Consider the following 24,897-nt stretch of genomic DNA (forward strand, 5'->3'; position numbering starts at 1 on the left):
CCACCTTCCTAGACTCACCAGAAAGAAATAGAAATTTTGAATATACCTATATCAAGCACTGAAATAGCATCAACCATAAAAATTCTCCCCGAAAAGAAGTCCTGGACCAAATGCCTTCACATCAGAATTCTATCAAACCTTCAAAGAAGAACTAGTACCTTTATTACATAATCTTTTCCAAAATATAGAAAAAGAAGGAATCCTCCCCAACACATTCTAAGAAACAAATAGCACCTTGATCTCCAAGCAAGGAAAGGTCCCAACAATTGGGACCCACCAATATCATTCATGAATATCAATGATAATATTCAATGAATATGATATCATAATATTAATAATTGGTTCTACCAATATCATTAATGAATATCAATGTAAAAATATTCAATAAGATTGTAGCAAACAGAATTCAATGACACATAAAAAAAATTATACACCACGATCAAGTTGGTTTTATCCCAGGGTTATAAGGTTGGTTAAACATACGTAAATCTATAAATATACTACATTACATAAATAAAATAAAAACCAAAGACCATATGATTCTATCAATTGATATAGAAAAAGCTTTTGATCATATCCAGCATCCTTTCATGATTAGAACACTTATCAGATGGGACATTTCTTAACCTTATAGAGGCCATCTACAACAAACCCACAGACAATATCATATTGAATATAGTAAAACTAAAAGCATTTCCACTCAGATCTGGAACTAGACAAGGATGCCCATTGTCTCTACCACTATTCAACATGGTAATGGAAGTCCTAGCCATCACAATCAAGAGAGAGAAGGGGATCAAGTGTATTCAAATAGGGTCAGAGGAAATCAAACTCTCATTCTTCCCAGATAACATGATCTTATACCTGGAAAACCCAGGGACTCAACTACAAAGCTCTTAAAAATTATTAAGCAATATAGCAGCATCTCAGGATACAAAATTAATACTTACAAATCAGTAGCTTTTGTATATGCCCAAAATAGTCAAGGTGAAAATATACTCAAGGACTCTATTCCTTTAACAGTAGTGCCAAATAAGATGAAATTTCTGGGAATTGATCTAATAAAGGAAGTGAAAGATCTCTATAAAGAGAATTATGAAACCCTGAGAAAAGAAATAGCTGAAGATGTTACCAAATGGAAAAACATACTATCCTCATGGCTGGGAAGAACCAACATAGTTAAAATGTCCATACTATCCAAAACAATCTACAGATTTAATGCGATCTCTATCGAAGGACCGATGTGATACTTTAAAGAACTTGAAAAAAATAGTACTTTGCTTTATATAGAATCAGAGAAAACCTCAAATAGCCAATACATTACTTAGAAATAAATAAATCAGGAGACATGATTTACCAGACTTCAGGTTATACTACAAATCTATAGAGATCAAAACAGCATGGTACTGGCACTAAAACAAATGTAGATCTATGGAACAGAATAGAGAATCTAGAGACGAACCCTGTCACATGTCATCATTTGATCTTTGATAAGCCTAACAAAAACATATATTGGGGAAAAGACTCCCTATTTAACAAACGGTGCTAGGAGAACTGACTAGCAACACCTGAAGAAGATTGAAACTGTACCCTCACTTTTCACCACTAACAAAAATTATTCTCACTGGATAAAAGATTTAAATTTAAGACATACAACTATAAAAATACTAGAAGAGAGTACAGGAGAAATGCTTAATGGTATCGGCCTGAGAAAATATTTTATGTTGGTTCCTTATCATAATTGCCCCTGGCAATTGAAGCAACACCAAAAATATATTACTAGCATCTGATTGAGCTAAAAAGCTTTGTCACAGCTAAGGGCACTGCAAGTAAAGCAAACAGCCTTCAGAATGGGAGAAGATTTTGGCATGTTATGATTCTAACAAACGTCTGGTAGCTAGAATGTACAGAGAACTCAAACTAATTAGAAACAAAAAAACAATCCCATTTCTATGCAGGCAAGAGACTTGAACAGAAACTTCTCTGAAGATGACAGGAGAATGGCCAACAAACACATGAAAAATGCTCATCATCATCATCTTTAATCATCAGAGAAATGCAAATTAAACCCCTTTGAGATATCACCTGACTCTACTGTGATTAGCCCACATCACAAAATCCCAAAACCGTAGCTGATGGTGTGGATGTGGAGAGAAGGGAACACTTCTACACTGCTAGTGAGATTGCAAACTAAAACAGTCTTTTTGGAAAGAAATATGGAGGATTATCAAAGAATTAAAAGTTGACCTTCCATTTGATCCTGCAATTCCATTGTTATGTATCTACATAGATGAACAAAAATCATTTTACAACAAAGACATTTGCACTAGAATGTTTAGTGCAACCCAATTCATAATTTCCAAGTCATGGAAGCAGCCCAAATGCCCATCAACCCATGAGTGGATTAACAAATTGTGGTATATGTATACCATAAAATACTATGCAGCCATTAAAAAGATGGAGACTTTATATCTTTTATGTTTACCTGGATGGAGTTGGAATATATTCTTCTTAGCAAAGTATCTCAAGAGTGGGGAAAAATGTATCCAATGTACTCAATACTATTATGAAACCAATATGTAATCACTTACACATCCATACAAATGATAAAACATAAATATAGTCCAGAAAGAAGGAGAGGGGGAAGAAGAGGGGAGTAGTTTGGGGAAGGGGGTGTGGACAGAGGATATCTGGTGGGATTTCACCTAATGCGCATGTACAATGCAAGGGTTTAATTCAAAACAACTAAGAGTATACTATAAATGTCTTACCACACAAAGTAAGTAAGGGAATGGTTGTGTTAATCAGTTTGATTTTAGCATTCCACATTGTGTATCAAATCATTACATTATACCCCATAAATGTATACAGTTATAATTTAATAAAAATTAAATTAAAAAAAATTGTACCCCATTAATATTTTGAAATAAGAAAATATAATCATTATTTTTTTTAAAAAGCACTATTAGTTTGTTTATGCACAGGAGCTTGTTAGTGAGAGGGAGAAAAAGGAGGTCACTAATTCCCTTAACTCCTAAAAGCTGCCTATAACACAAAAAAAATGAAATTACAATCCTCAAATAAATTGTCTTTCTCAAAATTAATCACATTCTAACCTGTATAAACTCACAATCTCACTTTTTCCTTTAAGTATTGGCATACAAGTATAGCCAATGGAAGGGCATATCTTTTTTAGAATATAAATATGAAAATTATTTTAAATGTTTATACTTTTGATATATTAATCTCATTTACAATCTGAAAAAGTTTTGTCATGAGAATGTTCTAGAATTTCAGCCTCTAGTTTTCGGTACGCTGATTTGTTCAAATACTAGTGCTTTTGAGGCATAATTAATGTTTATGCATTTCATAAGCTATTTTTTCAAAATAATCTATAGTGGCCTATCAGGTACTTGAATATTGCCATATTACCTTTATATCTACAGCCACTAGATGCTTATTTCAATAAACCAGAAATAACTCCTGACTTATAAATTCCCATATAAGTGTTATAATGGAATACTTCATTCAATATAATACACAGTTATATAAGATAAAATCAAAATAACAACTTATTTCACCACATACAAATTGTGCAATCATCAATTAGTTGACATATATATTTGTGTGCCTCCATATTTACAAACAAAAATAGGTAACAGACTTTACCTCCTTCATGTGTACATGGATGGAGCTGAAAAATGTTCTTCTTAGCAAAGTATCTCAAGAACAGAAGAAAAAGTATCCAATGTACTCCACCCTAGTATGAAACTAATTTATAGCTCCCATAGGAAAACTATAACCCAATTTTAGCCCAAGAATATGGGGAAAGGGGAGAGGGAGGAGAGGGGAGGAGAGGGGAGGAAGGAGGATGGGCGAAGGGAGGGTGATTGCGGGGATCACACCTACAATTTATCCTATAAGGGTACATGTGAATCTTTCTAAATGTCGAATATAAATGTCTTAACAACAATTATGAGAATGACATGATGGCTATGTTGTCCAATTGGATGAAAGTATTTCAAATTGTATATGGAAATAACACACTGTATCCAATTATAGAATTAATGTGCGCAAATATGATCTAAAAAAAAAAAGATCTCACAATATCATCATTAACGCTGAGCACACAGAAAGGATGCAGTAACTGCTAAGTACATAAACAAAATATTAAAAATAAATAAATACTATAGCAAATAAATAAATCACTGAATGAATAATGCAACCAAGCAAATGAATAAAGAAAACAACCAAATCACAAGTAGTAGCCTGAAGACAATCTAAAGCAACACTGAGGTTTAACTTCATAAATTATTAAGATCATGAAAATGAATATTTAATCTTACATGTTAATTACTTTTATAAGGGTATCATAGTGCCTTCAAAGAGAAATAATTCATGTGTTTTCAGAGACTAACAGGAGCATCTGATGCTGATTTGACAAAAGTCAGACACAGAAGAGCATGGCCAAACCAGAGCTACCTCTCAAGCTAAAGAAAATCGATCACCTTCTAGTGAAATGTTTTCAAATGTATGCTGTTTTAAAAAATATATTAATTATCCTCTGGATAAATAATGACCAACTATTAAAGTATTTTATGAACATTACCTGTTCACAACAAAACTGGCTCACGTGAACTTACACTTGTTTATCTCAGCCAATTTCAATAATGGTTAAAAGTTAATAGAATTATCGATACTAAACTATATCTTCCATCAACACTTCCCTTTTTTATTATTAAGTGTCGTCTTTATTGTGATCTACTCTTTGAACCAAAAGCTGCCAGACTAAACTTGCCAGTAATTAGTTATGGGAACTGTTTTTCCAGGCTAATTCAGAGGTAATACACACTGTAAAATAGATGATTTTAAGAGGGAAATAGGTGATCTAAAGATCATACCCTTTTCATTTGTTAAATGTTAACATGAGAAAAAGTATAATGTGGGTAAAATTTTATATTCTATAAAATTTTAAAGAGAACTTACATATTAAAATATTCCTCTGATCTGCTCCTGCACTGCAGATGTAGGTTAAAATTCTGTAATACATCTTTGCTATACAAATTTGGTCCTACTTTTCAAAAGACTAGAGATAAAAGAATGTTAAAAATGGGAAGGTTGCCAGATCAGTAGTTGTTAATTCTTAGTCACTACGTTAGTTGAGTATTTTACTTCTATTTTTTCCCAGAAACAGGTTCTCACTCTGTCATCCAGCCTGGACTATCATGACATGATTACAGCTCACTCGTAGACTCAAGAAACCGTCCAGCCTCCCAAGTAGCTAGGATTAAAAGTCTGGTTGAATATTTTACCAGGAAACATTTAGCCCATTTAAAGTTCATTTTCCTTTTTACATTTTGGGGGTGGGCAGTGCCTGTGGATCAAAGGAGTAGGGCGCCAACCCCATATACTGGAGATGGCGGGTTCAAACCTGGCCCTGGCCAAAAACTGCAAAAAAAAAAAAAATAAAAAATAAAATATTAAATTTTGGGGGAGTAAGAGTGTTATTCAGAGATAATAACAGCTAGCTTTCAATAACGCAACTATTAAGCTACATAAATGGTGGTTCACAGATTTTAGGAAATCTATTGGCTCTTTCTTAATTTGTCAATGTTACAGGGAAAAAAATGCATTCTAAAACAATGCCTATGACAACAATGATAATGACATTTTCCTATCAGCCTAATATGAAAATTCTGGTCTTCTTTTCAAATATCAGAGTCTGTAAAAATGTATTTCCTGTTTTTATTACACATATTCAATAAAGATGCTGAGATCTAGCTTCAGAGTTTAAAAATTCTGAAATAAAGATATAGAAAAAGAAAGAACATAATTTTAATTACAAGACATTACATGTAGAAAATGTATTAATAAAGTCAAAACAACAATAAAAAATCTATGAAATGATCTTTTGAAAACAATTTCATTTCCTCTATAGCTTAGACCTCTGTAGTCAGTTCTTATATACACAGATGTGAATTTAAAAAGTAAAATAATTTGCAGTACAATAGATATTGGAATGTTAAATACAGTGAGTCAGTTCAAGCCTATGGACAATGAGAATCTAACCAAGATGCAGAACATAAAACTGACAAGCATAATGACATAGCAATTAAATTTTGCTTTAAATTCAGTAAAATATAACAAAAAGGCAGGCATGACTACCATTATTATTTCTTCTACTCTTCCTAGGTTTAGTTAATAATCTAACTCTTTAATTACTTATGTCTTATTTTGATTATGTACCATCCATCCACTTAGTTGGAGTAACCCTATGCATAATAAAAGTTTCAAAAAAAAATAAAGTTTCATTTGTTTGTTAATTTGGAAGAATGCTCTACTTCTCTGAGATTGTGATTTAAAATCTAACTGGGGCCTGTGAGATTAGAATATCTTAAAGGTAAAGAATAAGATTAGCATTTCAAATGTCACTTATTAAACAAATAAAAATTAGTTATTTCATTTTTCTAAAATGTGACTTGGCATTGGGAAGTTTATTGACTATCAAACATTTCTTGTCAAAATTAAACCATACTCTGCCAGAAAATGAACTATTTACTGAAATAAATGTAATAATGGCCTTAAAATTTTATAGAAATATTAAATACCAATAATTAATTTAGATGAGTTGGGTTTAGATGGGTTTAGGCATCTTTGGTTGGGTTTTAGAATATTAGACAATAATTGTTTAATTACTGGATAATACAGAAAATGTTATTAGTTACCAAATGAGTAAGTGAAGCATTCAAATTCACAAAGAAGATACTAAGCATTAGAATAAAATACTTTAAGTGAAATTTTTCCAAAGGGATATTATTCAGCAATTACTAAATCACGGAGTAAAATACTTCATCTGAATATCTGAAATTGTTTGCATGTAATTGAGGGGTATAGAAAGTATAAAATACTGCATGATCATTATACTGTATTCTCAAAACAATATCAACCACTAAGGTCACACAAAATCCACCTAGCATTCTACATCTGAAAATAATGACTACACGTGCTTTAATTATATTCCACTACTTTATTTCATTTCCCCCCCACTACTTAAATAAGAGTTTACTCAACTGTTCACTACATCCATTGAATAAATATGGTCCACATTCACAAAACCTACAAAGTAATTTATATCGATGGCAGTGACAGTGAAGCAACTGTTAACAGGAGGATGAATGTTACAACAGGTAGGTGACCATCTACAGGTACTTGACCTAATGATGTTTCACTTAAAATAATCTAATCACCTAGCTGACATATTTAATGGGAAACAAAGATACCATCCACAAGACTGGAGATTATAATTCACGCAATGAGCAGTCAAGTTTTCCTTTTACAATCAAGTGGCCCTGGCTGGAAAGTGAACATCACCCAGCTGTAACTTGAACAGGCAAGATATGCGAACAAGTTCAGGAAAGCTGTGAGCTATTCTAAAGCAAAATTCCAAGATACAAAGCCAACTGTTTTGTTTGGGAGAACAAATAGATAGAACAACGTGAAAAGCAGCTTGTATCTTTTACTTTTTTTTTGAGACAGAATCTCACTATGTAGCCTTTGGTAGAGTGCTCTGCCATCATAGTTCACAGCAACCTCAAACTCTGGGGCTTAAGCAATTCTCTTGCCTCAGCCTCCCAAGTAGCTGGGACTACAGGCACCTGCCACCATGCCCAGCTATATTTTCTTGTAGATTTCATTGTTGTTTAGCAGGCCCTAGGAAAGGTCTGAGCCCATCAGCCCTGGTGCATGTGACCAATGCCCTGACCTCTGAGATATGGGTGCCAAGCAGTATCTTTTACTTGTAAAGGATGTTTTATAGCTTTGAGTGCTAAAAGGGCCTTACAAGCATTGGGTATAGAGACCAGAAATGTGGTGGTAACAAAAGAGATATGGATAGTAAGAAATAACTGACTGCCTCTAGGAAGCACATTCAAGATTCAGTTGTTAAAAAACAAAGAATTAAAGGAAAATTAATTTATTCATAATCCATTCATTCCCCTACAATATGCTGAATACCTGATGTATCCAAATTGTATGGCATATATACTATACATAATACATTTGTAATATGTATTAATACCCGTGTGCTTGCTGGAAATGGAAAATCAATAGTAGGACAAAATAAACATGATCTCTGTCCTTCAGGAGCTTATAGTCTAAGAAAGAAGAAAGATATGATTTAAATAATCTCACAAATTATTAAAAAATTACAGCTATTTTAAGTGTCATTGAAAGGGCAAGGTCTTATAAGAACTTAAAATGATATGAAGAAAGGATGCTGGAGTTGAGATATGAAGTTTGAGAAGCAATTGGTGGAAGAAAGCAGGAACAGGACAACTTTCCAGGCAGAGGAGAAAAGACGCAAGAAAGTCAGAGTTAATTACTGCGTCTCTTCCTTCCCATCATCTAAGCCAAACACTATCACCATCACCATTTAGGATTTTTGCTTAGAAGGTTCAATGTACAAAAAAGTTAAGCCTTGCTCATTTTCCATACATCCAACATTAGTACTAGTGAGTGACACACAAGTACTATTGAACAAATATCAAGGGATAAATTTTGCTTAATTATTGCTAATGTAATATATGTGTTCTCTCATTCTGAAAAACTAAACAATAAATATAACAGGATGTATCCCAAAAAGAGAGTTACAGTATAAACACTGAAACTCTATGCAATTTATAACACAAAGTTCTAATCAAAAACACAACAATTTTTATAAAAATCATATATGCCCAAAAGGACATGTAACTGTCTCAATAAATGATACAGAAAATACATACACTTTCTTTTAAAAAAAAGTGACAACAGCGGTGGCTATACAGAAAAGCCACAAAGTAAGCACATCCAATGATAAAATTGTGGCATAGGCTCACCAATAATGGAGCATGCGGTAAAAAAACAAACAAAAAAACAACATGATATCCATTTATCAGTATACTTTGCACTCTGCTGTGGTTATTGGTGAAGCTAAATAGAAATATGCTGGGTGAAAAAGAAAAATACACATGAAACAACATTCTGCTAACAACTGCCCTATTTGTCATGTAGGAGCTAATTCATATTACACAAAAATGAATAGTAGCAGAACAGACTCTACTTAATTGTCTGGTGCCAACTAGACAACTCAGAGTGCCACAAAGGAAACTCCCCAGGAGGGTTAAAGTCACCAAGGAAGGTCATGGAGTTAGGTCTATAATGACAGCTGAGCAACGCATAAAACAGAAAGGACTGAATACGCGTGCTGTGTGTAGGGGTGCTCTAAGGTACATGACCTTAACAAAACAGAAGATGTGTGTCTGAACTAACAAAGTATGGTGAGCTTACAGGGCCCTTACAAACCAGGCAGGTTAAGTCTATAGTCAGTAAATAAGAAACTAGAAAGAAAATGTAGCTTGGGAATATGAAAGTGACATTAAAAACACCCATTCAGTGCCAATGAGTAAAATGTTTATTGCTCTATGCCATATAAATAAGAAGACTATCAATAAAGCCTGACAGTGCACTTGCAAGACCTGAGTATATACTGAATCACTTCTCTATAAGTAGAACACAGCCACAAACCTTTTCATGTGCTAAAATAAACATACACTCGGCCAACACAGTCCAAATAAAGTTGATCTGCAGTGAGCAAGTATAACTTTCATGATCCAAGTTTACACATGACTCATCCTTAAACTAATAAGCATAATAACTTGGCATATTAACACTTGATACAGTTTTTTTGGTTGCTTGTGGGAAATATGACATTTGACTGGCAAAGGTGAAAAATTCACTTCACAAATTTATGTATCATACAGGCATCTAATACATTTGAGGCTTTCCCCTAGAATTAATGTACTTAGAAGATACGGCCTCTGGCATTCATTTTCTTCAAATTATTCATTTGCAAAATATTAACTCTTACACATATTGCATGCTTAATAAATGAATAAAGAACAAATGAATGATGACCTGTGTCTACATATGCCATAACTGACCAAAGCTAAATTACTGGTATCTCTGGACAAAGGAAATATACGTATGCACCAACCTACCATCTAGAAACGGCTTGCTAACATATCCCCCTCACCCCCTCTGATGGTTTGTGTTGAGTGTCAACTTGGCCATGCCACAGTGCCAAGTTGTTTGATCAAACACAGCTCTCAATGTTGCTGGGAAGGCATTCTGCAGATGTAATTAGTGATAATGTTGCTGGGTTTCATCCAATCCGTCGAAGACCTCAAGAACAAAAACTGATGTTTCCTGAAAAAGAAACACAGAAATCCTGCCTGACTCTCAGCTGCCCAGTCAGCTCTACAGACTCCAGTTTTGTGAACCAGTTCCTTAATATACTTCTGACAAAAAGGCAGACAGGATTTTAGACAGGTAGACAGCTATATTATACACACACACACTCATTCCCCCATTGACCCTAACCCTTCCTCCTCAAAAAGAAATAGGCTAAAAATACCTGCATTATTAGAATACAGTTATACAAGAGAGAACCAATGACAGGAAGTTACTTGTTATATCTGTGTGTGTTTTTACAGATACACACGTAACAAAGATTGATACAAGTTTGATATAGTGTCAAAAATATTCTAATCAAAAATTTTTAATTCCATAATATTTGTACTGGTTCACAAATCTGAGGTCCCAAAAAGCTGGCAGACATGTTTTGTTCAGTAGCAAATATTCCTACCCCTTTATAGATCTGGTAATGAGACAGGTATGTTTCTTGCCCTTCTGAAGCTTAGAATTTATTTCCCAGTTTGCAAACACAGATATCATTTTACAAGTGTGCATGTGAAAACACCCATCAATGTAGTAACATCTTGCCATTAAATCTCTCTTGTATAACCTTCTTCTAATAATGCAGGTATTTTTAGCTTTTTTTTTTTCTGAGGGGGAAGGGTTGGGGTTAGTCAGTATTATTATCTACAGAAACAGAACCAACAGGAGATAAGAGTGTGTGTGTGTGTTCTATCTATCTACGTATCTACCTATCCAAAAGAGTGTGAACTGCATTAGTTTCTTCTTTCAAATAAGAAGGTAATCACAGGGGAACCCCATCTTTCTTTTTTTTTTATTAAATCATAGCTGTGTACATTAATGCAATTATGGGGTATAGTGTGCTGGATTTATGTACAATCTGAAATATTTTCATGACCCACCTTTCTATAACTGCACTCTAAATCAGAGGCAATCATCGCTTCAATCCCTAAGGAGTTCTACACTCGACTGAGTCTGAGGATTCCTAGAGCTACATTTCTACAACACAAGTGGTTCACCAGTTGCTAAAATTCACCCTTTGTTCTTAATAGTTTCACTGTGAAACACCTAAACTGTGAGCACACATACATACTATTGAAGCAGTTTCCATTCAGTTTCATTGAGACAGATTATGCATAGTTTTTATAGAAGTGTTTCAGATCTACTATTATGCACTTGGAATATGGGGAATTTCCCATCAAAAGACAAACTTGTGTTGGTAAACTGTTCTCAAAACTGTGTTCGTAAAGGCACACTATTTACCAACGTCACATAAAAGTGATCAGTAGGTCAAAACCACACTGGTGACAGCATGTCTTACGTGTGTATGGAAATACAAGTTTTCTTTTCTTTTCTTTTTTCCCTTTTAATTTTTTTTGAGACAGAGTCTCACTTTGTCACCTTAGTTGAGTATCATGGCAGCACAGCTCACAGCACCTCACACTCTTAGGTTTAAGTGATCCTCTTGCCTCAGTCTCCCAAATAGCTGGCACTACAGGCGCCCACCACAACACCTGACTATTTTTTCAAAGACAAGGTCTCGCTCTGGCTCAGGTTGGTCTCAAACTTGTGAGCTCAGGTAACCCATCCACCTCAGCCTCCCGAGTGCTGAGACTATAGGCACGAGCCACCGTTTCCTATGATAACGTAGTCCCTTATTGCCCCACTGGACATTTGGGGCAACAGTGTGCAACACTTATCCTGTGTGACAAGCTAGGAGGACACAATGTGGCTAAAAGCAGACCACCAACTTCCATTCTCTCCGCAGACCATGGTTATGAGTGTTCTGCAATGGGAAAATAAATTATAAGCTTCAGGAGGACAGGAAACATGCCTGTCTCATTAAAGATATCTACAGGGCCTAGTAATATTTGTTCACTGAATGAAAAATACTGCCAACCTTACATGACCTCAGATTTGTAAACATTTCCAAATGTGAATCTGGGCCATAAGAAGCGGGAGAAAATGCACATTCCAGAGGCCTTGGAAAGTGAAGATGGGGTGGATGTTCCAGACTTTGGCTTCAGCAAGTGACAAAACAACCTCTCCTTTGACCTCCATTTGCCAAATAAGCTTAAGTCACTGCTTCTTGCTTCTTATACCTCAATAATCCCCTGACGCATGCGTTTAGAAGCCACAGTTCCTACAGGCCATTCATTTTTCTTTAAGACTTTCTTTTTAGCTATTTTAGCTTATTGAACTTTAAATTAAGAATAAATTTTCAGTCCAGGAACCAGCCAGGGAGAGCAATATTGAAAGTGAGCCTAGGTATGATTCAGGACTATGACCAGCACTGGAAGAAGCTCCATTAACATGGATAAAATTCAAGTCACTCTTAAGCTGCAGTGAATATATTCACTCATTTCCCACTTACTGTGGATTTTTACATCTCTGATTTAGATCAGCTGGTGGGGAAAGAGAATAAAATTTTTAAAATCCCTGCCTTACAGGGTTCACAATCTAGTCGGCAAGAAGTACAAACAAGCAGATTCTGTAAATGGAGATTTGATATTGATACACCCAGGCAATTGCCGAAAATCAGAAGAGGCTTCTTACGTGCAAGTGAGATGGGCTTCCCTGAATTTACCTCTGAATGGAGCCTGGTAGAACTCACCAGGGTAAACCAAATGATGGAAGGTCAACAACTCAACTAAATGATGTAGCATCTGTTAACAGCCACTCTACGATTAGAATAAACAAAAACAAAACGACGTATTTTGCACTTTTGCAAGAGATGGCAACACCATTTAGTACCCTGGATAGCTCCTTTGTAGAAAAGGTGATTGTACAGCCTGAGATCTAGCAGATTGGAAAAGGGATCAGAGGATCTCCAGAATTTCCAATTTACCAATCCACTTTGTATTCAAATTAAAACACTTTGGCTTCTAAAATACCTCGTCCATTTATACCATGCATTAGACCTCAGAGAGTAGGTGGTTCTGTATCACCAGTAAATGAACCTGGCTCTCCTTAGAAACGTCCTGGGAAGCAATTCCTTCCCTCTCTTCTCTGTGCAGTTAGCTCTCTGGGCTCTTTACCCCTCAGTGTTTCAAGCAGGGCATGGGCTTCATATTACCCTGTCCCTACAATCCACTCAAAGCTTCCCACCCCAGCGTCCTTCACCCTTTAGAAACAGAACTTCATTGAAGAAGTTATCTCTGCAATCCCATTACATTCACACCTTGAGGTATGCTGCAAGAAATAACCTCTAAAAGTCAACTTTAGTCATAATGCTGCTAAAATTTATATACATACATGTTGTACACAAATATTAAATGTTTTCCTTAAAAGCCCAATTTAGTAATCTATACTTTAAGATTAATCTCAGAGGAAATACATTCCAATTTCTACAGAACTTATTTGTTAAGGAATATTTACAGCATTCTTCAATATATTGTATATCAGTACAATATCAGAGATTAAGAAAACAACATTCTTTAACTATCTATCCAGTAGGTAATGTTCCTAAGAAAAGGTATGAATTTTAATGTAAAAACCCATTGGTTTTGTATCTATAAAATGTTTTAACACTTTACCTGAAATAAATACTCTTACTCTGTACTATAAGATTCAATTTGTGTTTGGTTTAGACATATTTTCTTCGTTCTCTTAACCTTTTTATTGGATGTTTTTGGGATAATTTTCTCCCTTCATGCTTTTCCTAAACGTCTTTTAAAAGACTGTGTATTGGCTCGGCGCCTGTAGCTCAACCAGCTGAGGCGCCAGCCACATACACCTAGGGTGGCAGGTTCGAATCCCCAGCCCGGACCCGCCAAACAACAATGACGGCTGCAACCAAAAGATAGCCGGGCGTTGTGGCGGGTGCCTGTGGTCCCAGCTGCTTGGGAGGCGGAGGCAGGAGACTCGCTTGAGCCCAGGAGTTGGAGGTTGCTGTGAGCTGTGATGCCACGGCGCTCTGCCCAGGGGGACAGCTTGGGGCTCTGTCTCAAAAAAAAAAAAAAAAAAAAAAAGACTGTGTATTATAAAGGCACACTCATTTCACGTATTCAGACTTAATGTTCTATTTATTTGCATATCTATAAAATAAAAGTAAACTAACATAAAAATAATTTTCTAAAGGAGTCATTGCCTAGGATGTTAACATTTATATTTATTTCATTATGCTTCAAATTCACTTTTGGTTTGGTTTTATTTGTAAATTTGATATAGGTTTGTAATACACTGTTTGCTACTATAGCAAAATAAAACAATCCCTACACACACACACACACACACACACACCAATAAAAACTCATTAACAGAATCACAGTATTTATTTTCAAGGAAAAGCTAATTTCAGTGAACGGGTACATAAATATGACAAATTAGTCTGAATGTAGTTAAAAGGAAGATATTATATCACTGATACTCCCATAAAGATTGAATTAAAGTAGAACAATTAGCTTAACAAATACTTCTTGAGCACAGGAATAGTGTTAAGTTTCATTAATAAATGGGGGAAAATTAGAGAAACTAATATATGCCACTTTCTGGCATATATTTCTTAGGCTGTCCTACATTCTTAGCATATACTATTCCAGTAACACTATGAAATCAAATGCAGAAGAGCCAGATCATCTTGTAATCAACAAATAACTAGAAAAAGGAGTAGGAGGTCCAGTGTACACAACCCTATTTTGAAACTAATTTATAGCTTTCATAGGAATGTTATAACCTAATTATAGCCTTAGAATATGGGGAGGGGAGGTGAAGGGGAGGGGAAGGGGGTGGATGGGTGGAGGGAGGGTGATTGGAGGGGTCACTTCTATGGTTTATCCTACAAGAGTACAAGTGAATCTTTCCAAAAGCAGAGTATGAGTCTTAACTCAACAACTAAGAAAATGACATGAAGGCTACATTAACCAGTTTGATGAGAGTATTTCAAAATGTATATGAAAACACCATACTGTACCCCATGATTGCATTAATGTACACAGCTATGATTTAATAAAAAAGAAAAATGGAAATAGGCAAGTTCTAAACAACCCACAGACCCATTGTACACATACTGTGTACGCATATCACAGGTGGGCATCAAACAAGACACAGAACAATACGTATCTTATTTTTGTAGATTAAGCTATTTAGCAAGCATAGTTATTTACACTTTAGACTTTACGTACATAGGAGGTGCATTCTTTTTGAAACTAATTGGTTTGTAACAAACATTTATAAAATTTATAAAAAACATTTTATAAATTGTTCGTTGTCAGTGATGAATGAGCAGCTGTCTATTCGGGCGGAGCCAGGTAGGGAAAGGGTATATGCAACAAACTGAAGCAGTCTGGAAATTATCACAACCTGGTCCTGGACTTGCACTGCCGTCTGTACATACTGCAAATACTCAACCCACCAGAATATTTGAGGACTTTTGCACTACACCATAAGTAGTTGGTAACATGGAAGTTGAAGAGTGAGGATTAAAATGAAGCACACTTCTAAAAGCTGGCAGTGTTCAGAGAGCCAGGAAACTGAATGTATTTGGGGGGCCTGCTAGCAGATACCATGGCTCAGGAGGTGGTTTCAGAGGCAGGATCCCAATCTTTAAAAAAACACAGAAGATCTTGTCAAAAGAAAGGTGCTGGTGGGCCACGGGCTGGTATCTGTAATCCCACCAGTTTGGGAGGCTAACCAGGGAGGACCAATGAGCCTAGGAGTTTAAGACCAGCCTGGGCAACCCAGTGAGATGTCTTTAAGAAAATAAAAGAAAAAAGAAAACCCTCAAACAAATGCTAGGAGGAATAGTGAGATTGGATCATTTATCAAGATTCAGGAGAAAATATTAGGTGAGAAATCATTTTCAGGTATAAGAAAGAAGCCTATTACTAACAACATGCCATAAAATTACAGCTGAATATCAAGGGCTGCTTGTGCTGGGCTAGACAGCAGTCAATCTTCCTTCCACATAAAAGGAGCACGGCTGAGGCTCAAATTTATGATTTAATAGTCCCAGTAACAGAAAAAAGTTTTAACAAAAGCTGCAAAATAGGCCAGTAGTGAAATAGTTTTTAAAAATTGTTTTCCCTCCTAGATATTATGTATCTAACTTTATTCATGTTATTGACTGATTTCAATACATTGTAAAATATATAATGTTGCCCAATTAGTCTAGTAGAGGTCTTCAAACCAAATTTAACGCTCTGTGGATAGACTTTTATGAAATCAGCCGTTCAATATTTCACTTGCTACAAACATTTGAACACTGAGTAAACCCAAATTTAAACAGATAAACCAAAGATTAAAAATCAAGAAAAACTTAATTAAGTCTGATGCCAGTACATGTGGACATAGCCCCTCTTCATGGGAAGAAAGCTGGATTTGTAGCCTACACTTAACATCAACTTTTTTTGAGCAAGGTGTTCAAAAAAGCTCCTTACCAACCTTTTCATAAGATAAGCTGCATATCTCTGAATGTGTTGTAGAATACAGAACGTTTGAACTTTCTCTATATACAGGCACATATTCACAAAATTATTATCAGCTGCAGCTTACATTTTTACTACAGAGTTGAGAGATTCTGACCAGATGGAATAAAAGAATTGTGACTGAAGGGTACCAATGGTATACATCGGTACAGGAAACAGAAAAGATGGGAGTGTCAGCTTTGCAAGTCCTCCACCACCTGTTCTAATCACCTGAGAAGCAACAGCCGCAGCCCAGAGGATGGTGGAAAAGGAGAAGTAATACATAGAAAATACTGCTGGACCCTGAGCTAAATTAGGAATAAAGAGAAGATATACTCCTCCTTCAAACTTTCTCTGTCTATGGGGTTCATAATTTTTGCATCATTGTAATAAAAAAATACAAAATTTTGTCTAGGTAGTTTGGCAGACCATAGAATACTCAAGTTTCTTCATCTCTAACAGAAGCATAAAACCTACTTTATAATGTTAGAGGAAGGACATGACATAACTCACATAAAGTTCTCATCATGGAAGTAGGGCTTAGCACATTGCAGCATTACTATTGTTACTACAATAATACCTTATCATTTGCAAATTACAAATAAAAAGAAACACTTATGTTCATAAATACTTCAGGACTTCCTTTATTTTTAAATCTTTCCTAAAATGACTTTCTTGGAAAAAATAAAATGTCCTTAGAATGAGGGCATAGGTGGTTAGTTTTCCTTTCCTACATTTATTTAAGTGCTATTTATTGAGCATTTAATATGTGCTGGGCACTGCTAACCCTAAGGAAGCAACATTGACCCAATCATACAAATACATGCAAAATTGAAATTTTAATAAGGACTCTAAAGTAGAGGAATATGGAACTAAAACTATATATAGAAAGGCAACTGATGTAGCAAAGTAGGCCAATAAAGGTGACCTTCGGGAAGTGAAGACTGAGCTCATGTCTGAAATAGAGAAGCAAGGTTTGGGGAAGAATGAGAAGAGCGATATGAAAGGAGGTACAGAACGTGAACCTCCTGCATCTAGAGACATAACATGTAGAAGATGTAACATCTTGAAAGATGTAGAGCTGTAATCTAAAATTTATTTCAGCAGTAAAAACACTGCACATGTGTGCTGCTATTATTATACAGTTAAATAACTGTAATCTTACATAGAAAAAGATGATTCCTACATGCCAAGATTGAAAACATCACAAAAGAGTCAACAAGACTAAATGAAAAATGGTCAACTTGTTCACACGACGCACATCCTTTGCTATATAAATGACTACCAGTATGGTTCAGCTTGAGGTCATTACCGTCCAGTGAAATTTTCATGTATTCCCTCCCCAACCAACAGCAATTGTGTACAAAGGAATTGAAAACTCTCTGAAAATTTTGTCCGAAAAAACAGTTCAGGTGAAAATCCTCAGGTAGTGTAATATTTTCCAACACTAAATAGCTAAACCAGTTCAGGAAAGTATTAGATACAAAACAGACAGAAGACATGGCTTTCAAATTTCACTCTAGAATACTCTGGGTCAGTGGTTCTTAAACTTTAGAGTGTGTACGAATCACCTAAAGGACCACACTCTAGATTTGTTTCATTCATTCTGTGGTGGGGCTCCAGATTTGGCATTTTAACAAGTTAACAAGTGCTTTGTGCCTGAACTGAGACCATTGCTCTGAGTTAAGTATTTGTTATTAAATAAGAAGATGTTATCAGACAATTGCTGTATTGAAATATTAAGCAATAATAATAATAATAATGCAAAAAAGTTAACATTCACACTGTCAAATAAGAGTGTGTCTATTATAGCATGCTTTGACTCTGAGGTTCAGGATGCAGTATGGCATATGGCAGCAATCATCTGATTTCTTTTCTGAATGTATTTATCTTCATTCGTTCTTTATGGGGTTTTGCTTCTAGTCTTTATCTTAAACATTGTCATTGTTATTAAATGTTCAGCCTTTTTAATTTTGTGACGGCGAAAAGTGGAAACCTAATAAACACATGTATACGTAAAAATAAATAAATAAGATGTTTTGGCTGGGTGAGACGGCTTATGCCTATTAGCCTAGCACTGTGGGAGGCTGAGGTAAGAGGATCACAAGGATCACTTGAGCTCAAAACCAGGCTGAGCAAGAGCAAGACCCTACCTCTATCAAAAATACAAATAAAGTGCCAGGTGTGGTAGCATACAACTGTCGTCCCAGTTACCTGGGAGGCTGAGGCAGGAGGACACTTGAGCCCAGGAGTTTGAGGTGGCTGTGAGCTATGATCACACCACTGCACTCTACTCAGGGCAAAAGAGTGAGACTCTGTCTCAAGGAAAAACGAATAAAAAATTCAAAAAGATGTTTCTTTATAAAAGACTTCTGGATTGCGTTTAACATCAAGACATAGTTAAAAAATTCTAAAATTATAATAAGTTTAACTACAATCTAAAATGTTTAATGGACGATAAGGCAAAACCAAGAGCTATACTTTAAGTAAATTTAAATATAGGGCTAGGAATCTGGTCAAACAACTTCATTATCAATGATTTAAGCACAAATATTTTAACAATTTTTAATATCATACGAAAGGCCCCAGTAAACATTTTTAATTTAGCCCACATGGAAACAACTTGAAACACAATGCGGTTATTTAAAATAAGACTCCTAACAATATCTTGGGACCGTATCAATTATAGTTTAGAGTGGTCAGCTTTACAATTCCATATTTAGTTGAAGCTTCATAGTGATACATGTTGTTGTTACAGTGTTTTTTCCTCAATCTCGTCTTTTCTCACTTGTTCTCCCACTCCAGACTTCATGATTTATTGTTAACTGACACTCCTGTGTAATGAAGATAATATTGCTGATAGAGGTGCATGTCCTCAGTATAAAGCAGATTTTGTCACTACCCAATAGGGAAATCACACAGACACTGTCAGTCATACAGTAGCAAAGATTACATTATCAAAGTGATAACCTGTGACACAGGCAAAAAGCAAACTCAAAAGGAACCCATTAACAGGTCCGGTTGTACCCTGACTACATTGGAAAGCATTCCATTTTTGCAGGAAATTGGTGCTTTCACTTTTGTGATAACTCTTATCTATTCACTGTCAAAAAATATATATGTGTGAAACTATTTTAATTCAACTAATCTGAAAGAATTTCATCTGTTTATTTATTGAAAGTCGTATGTAATATTTGTACGATTTCTTTACTGTCACCATAACATGCTTCTGGGGTGTAATATTGAATAGACAGGCTCAAAGTCAATTCAGGTGTTTTCCCTGTGTTCTTGAGATGAAGAGATGCATTTTAAACAGTTTTGTGTTTGTCCAAAAACAAATAACAAACATAAATACAAAGAAAAAATGTTTAGAATAGGGACAGGCCATGCTCTTACTAGCAATACAATTTAGTTACCAGAAGCTAGTTAAAGTATCCTTAAAATTTTTGCAACAATTCTAAAAAGTTCCCCACAAGCCCAGTATCATAGCTCTATATCCATGCCAAATAATGCAAAGATAGATGAACTATTATGTTGATGCATATGTATAATAGCTTTAAATAAAATCTAATCTATTAAATCTAAAAACTCTAGCAACTTAAAAGTATTACAGAAAATATATTTAGTGGGTTATACATTTTATATGAAGAATAAAATGGTAAGCATTCAATGAATGCTAAATAAATACTGTTGCTGTTTTGCACATCATTACACTACTTCCTTAGAGCAAACCCAAAAAGATTTGATTAGAGAAGTACCAAAAACACCTTGCAATAAAGAGACTGCACATGCATCACCTTGTTATCACTACCAAACTCAACACCGTAGTGTGAGGTAGCTATATTCAAATATTTAGAGTACATATTCTCTGTAACTACTGTAACATACAATTATAGCAGTGCAAGTACATATTGTTTATTAAAAGGCAATATAAACGTAAGATTTGTTTTCTTGGGTACAAAAATGAACTGACAATGAACTCCAAGAACAGAATGCACAAAAGATGAGCATCAAAAACAAACTTACCCTGCACTTGGCATGGTATCTAAATCTATTTCAGAACAAACCTATCCTCCCTCATGTCTTCTTTTCTATAATTCCAGGAGGCTTGCATCTTACGCTTTATATTTCCATCTTATCCACAATCTCACAATCCACTAATCCTACTTACTCTTTAAGATCAACACCAAGCCTGTCTTACCTACCCCCTGAAGCCTTTTCAAACAAAATCCAGTATGAAGCGTTATTGTCATGGCCTGAACTCCTGTAGTATTCATTAGACTTTCACTGTCATGGGCTATGAACTCTATGTTCAAGCACGACAGGCAGAGTCCTTTCAATTGCAAGTAAATTCTCGAAAAATAGGGAACAGGGGAATCTTGTGTTTCTCTACAAGGTCTGGACAGTACCTTGCACATGACAGGTCCTTTATTATGAGTATTACAATAAGTAATGAAATTCAATAGAGTTGAATAACTATTATTATAAAAATATAAGTTTTTCATTTTCTACTTCAAGAATTTGATGTAAATTAATATCATGTGGTGTAATATCCTTATATAATAAAGTGTTGCTGGATTCACTGACAGTGTCAAAGAACAAAATACTCACAAATATGACTTTTAACAACTGAAATGCTATAGTCCATCAGTTACATTTTTTTTTTTTTTTTGGACACAGTATCACTATGTTGCCCTCAGTAGAGTGCTGTCGCATCACAGCTCACAGCAACCTCAAACTCTTGGACTTAAGCAATTCTCTTATCTCAGCCTCCCAAATAGCTGGGACTACAGGCACCGGCCACAACGCCCAGCTATTTTTGTTGTTGTTGTTGCACTTGTCATTGTTGTTTAGCTGGCCCAGGCCAGGCTGAAACCCTGCAGCCTGGGTGTATGTGGCCAGCTCTATAACCACTGTGCTACAGGTGCCAAGCTTATCAGTTACATTTTTTAATTCCCCATTTTCTCTCCATTCCAATGGTTCAGTACAGTTAAGGTGACAACCCTCAGAGTAGGATTCTCCTTCTAAGTTCTGACCTACCATAAAAAGCTGCACATGAGCCAATGCTAAAAATCTATTTTAAACTAATGTGACTCTAACTAAATCAAAAGATCAAATCCTTAACCCCACTTTTGTCTTTCAAATAAGCAGGGCTGTTAAGGAACTACAATCAACCTGGGGGTGAAAACCGGTTTGATTAAAATAAGGACTTCCTTAAGCAATCTTAAATGAAGGCAGATCACGCTGATAATAGTTTGATCAGTTTACTTCTCTTTCTTCTCAATGAGATTATTGAAAGGGTGGTTACATCATGGAATTTTAATGTTTTAAAAACATTGTGTTGGTAGGCACTTAGAGACATCTCGTTTAAAAGATTAAGAACACCATTGTACTAGTACAACCCAGTCATCCATTCTATAAAAGCACAGGTTGCTACTTTTAAAGACAAACGTTCATTGTTAAAGCATCCTGATCAACAGCATCCCCAGTCATCTTTAAGTGTCAAGTTATGTCTTTGGAATTTGTACCTGTTACAAAGTGAACAGAAGTGAAAGCAAAACAACTACTTAGGTTGTAACCTGGATAACAAGTGTTCTATTTTGTTTAATAACCAGTGTTTAAAAGAATCGGTAGTAGCAGACCCACCTATGAGTGAGTCTTCTTCTCCCCAAGGCTTCCAATAAAATCAGCATTAAATTATGTGTGTACATTATTTTTAATGGGGGGGGATGGAGGCTGTGTCACATTTCAGTAGCAAAATAGTCAACTGTAAAGATTTCAAAAATGAAAGCAGTTGAAACCAAGTAGGTATTATGTCCTGTAAGTCCTATTGAGGGCCTGGAGACCTAAGAAGAGCACAGAATGGGGACAAAAAAACATAAAAAGCAGGGAATCTGTAACTTCTAAGAAGCATTTTTTTTTCTGCTTGTAATAAAAAGAGTGCTTTTCTTAGTTCATTTCCTATTCCAGATTCCGGGGGGGGGGGGTGGAGCAGAATAGCTTCTAATTCTGAGAGCGGTGAGAGAGGGGAGAGAGGGGAGAGAGCGAACATGAAGAGAGAGAGAGAGAGAGAGAACATGAGAACTGAGGGAGCAGCTCAGGATACACTGAAGGAAACCCCAAGAAATTTCACAACTCTTTGCCATAAATAGCCTTTCTTCTCACTCTGGATACCTCCTCCTCTACATCAGCAAGGCTCAGCCTCCACGCACAGAGCAGCACCATTCACAAATCCCTCCGTCACCCCTACCCCTTGCTGGCACCGTGTGTACGAATCCCTGGGACACAAGCCAAAAGATGAAGGGACCAGAGGGCCACCTGCGGTTTCAGCTCAGGGCAGACTTTCTACTCAGGTGAACCAATGCACAGATCAGTCCCGAGCGCGAACACACACACACACACGCACACACACACGGAGCCCTGGACGCGCCTCCACAAAGCAATTTGTTCACTCGAAGTCGCTGCTATCCCTGCTGCCTCGGGTAGGTCTCCCTTCCAACACGGAGCCGGCGCCAGAGCACAGGCAGGCAGGGCTGGAGGCGGTCCGGCCCGGCACTGCGGCTCCGCCGGGAGCCCCGGGCTCCCCGCCCCCTCCTCCCCTGCCCGCTCGCCGCCGTCCCCGCCCCGGAGCCCGCAGCCCGGGCGCAGCGCTGACCGCCCGCCCCTACCTGCGGGGCGCGAGCGGCGCGGGAGGGCAGCGGCACGAAGCCTGCGCCAACTCCTGCCTCCCCGACCGGCCGCGCTCCGCATCGCCCTGGAGCGGCCGCCGCGACCGCGGGAGGGAACCACGCAGGGCGCGGAAGCAGCGGCCACGCAGCGCAGCGGGAGTCGCGGGCCGGGGCCAGCGAGCCGTCCACGTCCTTCCCGCCCCGCCCGCAAGGCCAGGGCTCCGCGCCGAGCACGCCGGGCCCACGGCCCGCGCCCCGGGCCTGGGTGGGGGCCGCTCGCGGACGGCCCGGACGCGACGCGGTCACCTGCCGGGGCGGTCACCCCCGCGTCCGCCCGGGCCGGCCCCGGGCAGCGGCTACGCGACGCGCGACTCGCCGGGCGCGGGGGCCCCGGGGGCGTTACTACCTGGAGGGCTCCGCGCCGCTTGTTAAGGCTCCTCCCGGGCACTCGGGGATTTTGTCTTCGGGGGACAGGGGGTGTCCTTCCTGGTCCCCGTCCTCTGCCCTCCCTCCCCGTCTTGGCTGTTGGGCTCCTCTCTCCACTCCCAGTTGCGGAGTCGAGCTGCGTTATTTAATAATCCTCCTGCCTGCGCCAGCGGCGCGGCTCTGCTCGAGCCAGCGCTTCCCAGTCAGTCATGGTAGAGCGGGGAGCGCCACAGAGGCGGCTTGGCGGCGGGTCCGCGACTATTTGTGGTGAGGCAAAGAGGAGCCGAGCAAGAGGAGGGCAGAGGAGGGACGTGGGGAGGCGCTTCCAAGTGTGTGAGTGCGCGGAGTGCGACTGTGTGTGGAGCCCTGGAACCACCTCCCCGGCAGGCCACGCTCCCAGGCTGTGCGGAGGGCGGCGACGCGCGCGGCCTTTATAGGGGGAGGGGGCTGGGCGGGGGCGGGGCGCTCCGAGGGCGGCTCCCGGGCAGCGCGGCCGCGGCCACCGCGCACGCAGACTCCGGCGTTCACACGCGCACACCCGGGCTGACCTGCTGCTGAGTTGTCATTTTAGGGGAAGCAATACCCACCGTGCTGACTTGGCCTTCCCAGCCCAACCTCGTGAGGATGTCGAGTTCAAGTGCAATGGCAGGTCAAGACAAGAGAACAGGGGCTTCTGAAGAGACGCCAGGTGACCGCGGGAATGCTGGACGTGCCCTGGGTCTTTTCTCTCCAAGCTTCGGATGCTATCACCCTTCTCTCCCATCTCTGAGGGAGGAAATTACGAGGTTCTTTTCTCCGCTTTTCCTTCTCGCCTACCCAATTCACATCCTGACAAGTCTCTTCCTCCCGCACTAACAGGGCAGGAAACCTGGCTTCTTTCCCTTAAGCAGGTCACACCTCGCTGGAACCATTTGCAGCAATCATTTCTTCTATAAGATAATGGAAGCACTGCGGCCATGACCAAGAGTGGATCGTGTTTCTACACATGAGGCCTTAAACAATACAGGCATTACAAGCCCGACCGGCTACCAATTGGGCATCATTCAACTGATAGTCCCCTGGAGAAAATGTTCCAGTTTAGAGAGGGGAAAGACTTGTGGTGCGTGGGGCTGTTGCTTCCAGAATTTATTTTCACTCTCAGACCCTCG

At 38.0% G+C, this 24,897-nt stretch overlaps 1 protein-coding gene across 1 annotated transcript in view; it reads right to left on the reverse strand.

Moving 5' to 3' along the window:
• Positions 1-24,015, reverse strand: part of CCSER1 (coiled-coil serine rich protein 1) — a 639,717-nt gene extending 615,702 nt beyond the window's left edge. The window contains exon 1 of the mRNA XM_023513363.1: positions 23,730-24,015. The gene's annotated coding sequence lies outside the window, so the exon portion shown is untranslated. The remainder of the gene's footprint in view (positions 1-23,729) is intronic.
• Positions 24,016-24,897: the final 882 nt, after the last annotated feature.

The sequence above is a fragment of the Otolemur garnettii genome, unplaced genomic scaffold (genome assembly GCF_000181295.1).
Source record: "Otolemur garnettii isolate 467f Iridium unplaced genomic scaffold, OtoGar3 scaffold00039, whole genome shotgun sequence".
Classification (NCBI taxonomy): Eukaryota; Metazoa; Chordata; class Mammalia; order Primates; family Galagidae; genus Otolemur; species Otolemur garnettii.